Consider the following 6000-nt stretch of genomic DNA (forward strand, 5'->3'; position numbering starts at 1 on the left):
TTCAGACACAAGAGTTTACTAACAAAGAGTAGTGGTGGAGGGCATGACAGAGCATGCCTTTAATCCTAGCACTCTGGTAGCAGAGGCAGGAAGATCTCTTGTGTGTTCGAAGCCGCAAGATATAAGTTTTTGAGAACCTATCTCAAAACCACAAAAATAACAGTGGTGGAACAAAGGACAGCCATTACAAACCACTCAGCATCTGGCCTGCTGAACTAGCTCCAGACCATGCCCTCCCCAACATGTGAGGAAGGCAGAGAGGAACGGAAGCCATGCTCTGGGATCTATCCTGAGTCCTGAGGAGCTCAATGTAGTCACCTCCCAGTGGTACAAAGATTTGCAATTTGAATGGTTATTCTGTTGTTTTTTTTCAAAATCTCGTTCACAAGCTGCACATTTGGCCTTTGTAAATGTTTTCCTTAATATTTTGCAAAGTGTATGAAATACCCTTGTTTATACAGTATGGGAGAAAGTCTATGTGCCATACATGCACTGTGCTACATATCTCAAGGGTCTGCATAAACTGGCATTTTATTCAGTTTTTGCTGTCCATTTCTCAAAGTGTTCAGGTTCAGTTTATCAAGCTAAATGACAGGCCCACAATGCTCCTTCACCTGAAAGCTGTAATGGTCCTCCTGTGTTAGACTAGATATGACACAAACCAACTCTCCAGAAAGCGCCCAGTGACACTATACTACAGGCGAGGCTGCTCTAAGTAGCCAAATGAAATGTGGATTTAACAATGCCCATACAGTGCTGGTAGAACTTGCTGCAATTACCAACTCAGCCATGTTTATTTTGCAGAGCTCCAGAAAGGCAGAAAACAAAAATGGCACAAAGTATACATACTCTACTGCTCACAACTTGTGTTTAAATTTACTACTTTATCAGCAGAAACCTTAGCCAATTTATTTTACAGATTAGAAAACAGGTTCAGAGAAGCTAAGAAGTCTTAACTGGCTCTAAATCAAGTGGCAAAGTAGAAGGTGGCCAAAACTAGGATTCAAACAAGGGTGGTAAATTCCAGAATTTTCTACTGAGTCACAAAGTAGCTTTCTAAAGTACTAACAATAGGAAATCCCTACTAATTGAAATTCTGTAACAATTTGTAATTCTGAAGCACAAATACAATTTTGTTTCCAAGTTATAAAGGATATTCTTAGTCTAAGAAAAAAATGTCACTGGATAGTTCTATTTTCTGAAATCAAGACTGGTACTCGCTGCAGAGCTGAGGTCAAACAATGCCCACTGCTCAGCCTCCATGCTTTCTTTCCTTGTGTTTTCCCCAGACACATTTTACTCACTCATTACATCTCTACCTATAAACTATATGAGAACAATTTTGTCTGTGTTCAGTGTACTACATCTTCAGGATTTAGGTGTCCCAGACACTACAAGCAGTGCTTAATAAAAACTTGAGAAGTGAATGAAAACTTGGTACCCCGTAGGGATTTGATGCTCAGTAGCACGGCTCTCATTCCTAACCAGGACACTATGTGTATAGTAAAACTTCTGCAATGGAACTGCTGATTAATATGAGGGAGGGCAAGGACATACCTGTAAGCACTGCATTGAGGTCAGCGCTCAAATCAAGACCCCATCTCAAACAAACAAACAAAATGAACAGGGTCAATAAAATAGTCACATTCAGCAAAACTTTATTTATCAAACACCACTGGGAGATAGAGATAGGGATCTACATAAAGTTTTGAATTAATGTACTTTTAAACTGGCAAAACCTAAAAAATATCTTACAGAAATCTTCAAACATCAACTTGTCAGCTAACAATCCTCAGAGTCAAGAAAATCTAAGTGAAATATGTAATTCCCTCCCATTTCCTTCAAAAAACAAGACTAGTGTGGGTAAAGCACCACTTGTAATAAACAGGCTGCTCTGAGATGAGGATACTCAGAAAATGACAGAGTCTTCCCCTTAATACTGGCCTCTGTTACCAAGCTCACAGCTGAGTTTAGTGATTAACCAAAGAGAATGCACAGTACCTAGCAACTCCGGGAGTACTTAGGGCTTGCCTTTCTGAGTAAGTGTGTATTCTTGACTTTTTAAGGGTCAGAATAATTTGGACATAAAATTTTAAAATACTGGCAAATACTTAGGGGACCATAAGCCAGAGGTCAATAATGTGAACATATATTTAATTTTCATTTTATTTCAGTATCTCCAAATCTCTTACTATCTGAATACAGTGTTAAGTGAAGACACACACAGCTTGTGAGCACCCATCAATAGAAAAAAACTCTCCTCAATGCAGTCCAGCAGTTACTTTGCTATACTTGGCAGCCATCTACTCCCCACACTTCCATATTCCTGCAAACTGCTCATCCAATCCTTTACTAGCATCTTCCTCGGCACACCTGTCTCTATTATCGCATAATCCTGATTTAAAGAGTTCTTATTAAAAGAAAGACAACATAAGTCAATCAAAACAAAAAGCATTACTTCTGTTCTCTGAGGCATGTGATATAATGAAATGTAAACGTTACTCTATGATTTATAATCTACATTATAAATATTTCCAGGAACTTTTAAAAATATAGGAAGGCAAAACTTCTTTTCTAAAGTATCCTGATATTCATAAAAATAAGCATTTAGTGTGTGTGTGTGTGTGTGTGTGTGTGTGTGTGTAACTTCAGGGTTAGAAAACCCATCCTACTGGAGCTTTACTACCGCATGCCTCATAAACAAGCAATCTCTGCTATACTTTATGCTTAGTTCTCAAAATGAAGGTGGCTCACTGAACCAGTTCTTTGGGAATTTTCCTTACATAAAAGAGGAATAAAACTTTTATTTCTGTCAAGGCACAAAGCCAATCATGTTAAGACCTTTGCCAGAGCATAAAACACTCAGTAGGGACATAATTGGGAGTCTGGGCAGTGCGCACCTAACTATGCAGAATTTGCCTCACTTAAATAGGTGTGGTAACTACACATCTTACCACAGCCTTGGCTAAAGGTAAGCACCTCTTTCCACAGCTGACTTAAAGTCTGCTCCCTGAGAAGCATTGTCATTTGCACCGTTGATCATTTCATCTACTTATGAATTATACAAACACAGGTTCTATTATGAGAGGTCACAGAGAACATTTTGAATAGTGGTATTTCCCAGTGTCCTTTGGAAACCATTCTAACTCAGAAAAAGCTATCTGATGAAACAAAAAGAAAGTTGAAGCAATGGCATATATTCAGTGGCTAACATAATAATTGCCATATTCAACTTTCAGTTTGATTCTTTAAGCCTGAAAACATAAAGCACTCTCTATTACACACTGGTGTAGGGGCAAGCAGAGGTTCTGAATCACTGGAATTTTTGTTCTATTTCCTGCTAATACACAGATAGTACCACCATTCAACATATTCATTCCACACACGTGTTAAAAGCTGCAGAAGCCTTCGTGGACTATCTGGATACTAACCCAACTCATGAATCTGACATTTTTTCCTAAGGATTGGAATTAAAGTAGCTAGCTAAAGCATATAGTAAAAGAAAAGGCAACTGTTCATTTATTAGAAATATGTATGGTTTCAAAAAGGTTTCAAGTTGTACAGTTTTAAAAGTAATCATGGATTCACCTTTACTAAGACATTAAGGATGCTTCTGAAAAGGCATCAAAACTCTTGCTGTACCAAGTGTGGTAAACAGTGATAACTAAAAGCCAAAACCAAAACCAAAACCAAAACAAACAAAAAAACCAAAAAAAAAAAAAAAAAACCAAAACAAAAAACAAACAACCCTCTTTTGTACCCAGTGAAATTCCTAGCAAAATTTGAAGCTGCTTCATGAGCAACATCTCCTTTGAGTAAGCTAGGACACAAAGCCATTCCTTTTATAAAATGGCAATCAACCTAACCCTACGATTTGGCACTTTACTAACTTACCCAGCACTGACAAAATGGATGCAAAGCTAGAGTGTCTGGCTGCTGCCTCGAATACTGCATTTGTGTCCAAGAACTTTCCAATGACTAGAAGCCCATTTACCAACAGCCTGCAATGCTTTTGGGAACCCGAACTTCACGGAGACTCGAATAAAAGCTCCAGGAGGCTGCAAGTCTCCACCACTCTCCTGAAAACCCCTCTTATCAGAAACATTTGAAGAATTCCTCCATAACAATTAAGCTGACTTGAATGGAAACTTAGCATCTCAAATATACTATATATGGAATGAAACTTGGCCAAACACGTAAATACAAACTCACACGCTCCCTGACACTTTCGGCCTACAATTATGAGCCAAGGATTCTACAGCATCAGCAACAGACAGATCCACCTGTCACCTGTCAGCAACACCCAGGGACCCTTGTTAAGTCTTCCTCTTCCAACCACTATCTCGGGGCAAGAAAATCAGAGTAGTCCTGTGGACTCTAAGGGGGCCCCAACCTCTTCACAGCGGGGCGTGCTGCCCATTTGGAAGAAGGCTGCAGACAAGCAAAATCGGAAAGCAAAGCGAGAGAGGTGCTTCCTCTTTACCCTGCACTTAACTTCCCCGGCTCTCCCTTAACTCGCGGGCCCCGAAGTCATCGTTATCCAGACCTGGGTTCCCCCAAAGGCGTCTGGTTCCCTCCCTCCCACTTCCAGATCACAGGCCTGGGGGCGGACCGGGGGCCAAGGCACCCCCACCCCCGGCTCTCTCCGGCGCTGGGCTCCGGGGCAGGCCCGGTCCCCCTCCCCCGACGCCCCGGAGCCCAGGCCAGGCCCCAGGCTCCCCGCCCCCACCCTCCCCGCAGGACTTGGGGGGCCTCCCTGCGCCTCGCCACCGCGGGCAGGACCCGGGCGGAGCGGCGGACGAAGGCGAGGAAGGCGCGGACGCCCCGCTAGGGCTTCGCGCGCCAGGCAGAGCCGGTCCCCGAGCCGCTGCAGGCGCGGGGAGCCGGGCTGGGGGTGGGGGGGGTGGGGGGTGGGGAGGGATCCCGCCGAGGCCCCGCAGCGCCGTCCGCTTACCCTTCGCCGCCGCCGCGGCTTCCCCCTCCTCCTCGTCCGCCGCCGCCGCCTCTCCCACTTGGGCAGCCGTCTCCCCCGTCGTCACCGCGGCCGCCGCCAGCGCCGATTCCACCCGGCAGGGGGGACACCTCAGCCCTCCCTCCCTCCCCGCTCGGCCCCCTCCGCCCGGCCGCCGCCAACTCCCTCCGGCCGCCGCCGCCGCTCGCGGCTGAGGGGGAGGGGAGGGGGTCGGCCTGGGGCGCCCCGCCGCCGGCGCCTGCCGCGGATCAAAGCGATGGCCGGGGCGGCGTCGCCGCGGCCCGCTGCTCGGCTCCGGCTCGCACGGCCGCCCTGCCTCCCTCCGCCCCCACCCCCCTGCCGCTCGCCTGCCCTCCCCCCACCCCCCCAGCTCTCGCTCGCTCGCCCGCTCGCGCCGCGGCTCCGCCAGCCCAGTCCGCATCAAAATACGGCCACACAATATGGCGGCGCGGCGGCCGGCAAACACCGCGAGATCTGAGGCGGCGGCCGTGACGAGGCCTCCCTCCGCCGGGTGGCGGGGATGCTCTGTCCACGCCCCACCTCCGCCAGCCGCCGTCCCCACTCCCGGCTCGCCGTGGCCGGAGGGGACGCGTCCCGGCGCGGGCTGAGGAGGAGCACGCGGGTCCCTCACGCTCGGACGGGGAGGGAGGGAGGGAGAGAGAGAGGAGCCGAGCGGTGCGCGCGCCGCCGAGGGCCTCGCGGCTCCGGAAGCGGGTGGCGGGCTGTGCGAGCAGGGCGAGCCGTGCGAGCCGGCGGCCCAGCTCGGGGAGACGGGCGGGACCCTGCAGGCCCTGACGGGCCGCGGGGCAGGTGGGCCTGAGGCGGAGGCGAGCGCCGGGCCTGCGGGGCTGCGGGGCCGCGAGCCGGACACACCCCCTTGGAGCCGGGCCGCGCCCAGGCCGCGAGCTACCGGGTGACCCGGGAGGGACGGCGGGTCGGATGGAGACCGGGCGGTGCGGGACGCGTCCTGGAAGCCGCGGGACCCGAGCGGAGTTTGGCTCGGCCGCTGGACTTTCCTTGATCAGCAG

General features: G+C 49.0%; 1 protein-coding gene across 5 annotated transcripts in view; it reads right to left on the reverse strand.

The window, feature by feature from the left end:
• The window catches only part of Tab2 (TGF-beta activated kinase 1/MAP3K7 binding protein 2), a 50608-nt gene extending 45199 nt beyond the window's left edge, over window positions 1-5409 (reverse strand). The window contains exon 1 of one of the 5 annotated variants that reach the window (NM_138667.3): window positions 4955-5277. The gene's annotated coding sequence lies outside the window, so the exon portion shown is untranslated. Of the gene's footprint in view, window positions 1-1557; window positions 4575-4954 lie in introns of those variants that run through there. The other 4 variants (XM_011243204.3, XM_011243203.3, XM_030245247.1 and 1 more) reach the window with 4 other exon arrangements.
• Between the last annotated feature and the right edge of the window lie 591 nt (window positions 5410-6000).

The sequence above is a fragment of the Mus musculus genome, chromosome 10 (genome assembly GCF_000001635.26).
Source record: "Mus musculus strain C57BL/6J chromosome 10, GRCm38.p6 C57BL/6J".
Classification (NCBI taxonomy): Eukaryota; Metazoa; Chordata; class Mammalia; order Rodentia; family Muridae; genus Mus; species Mus musculus.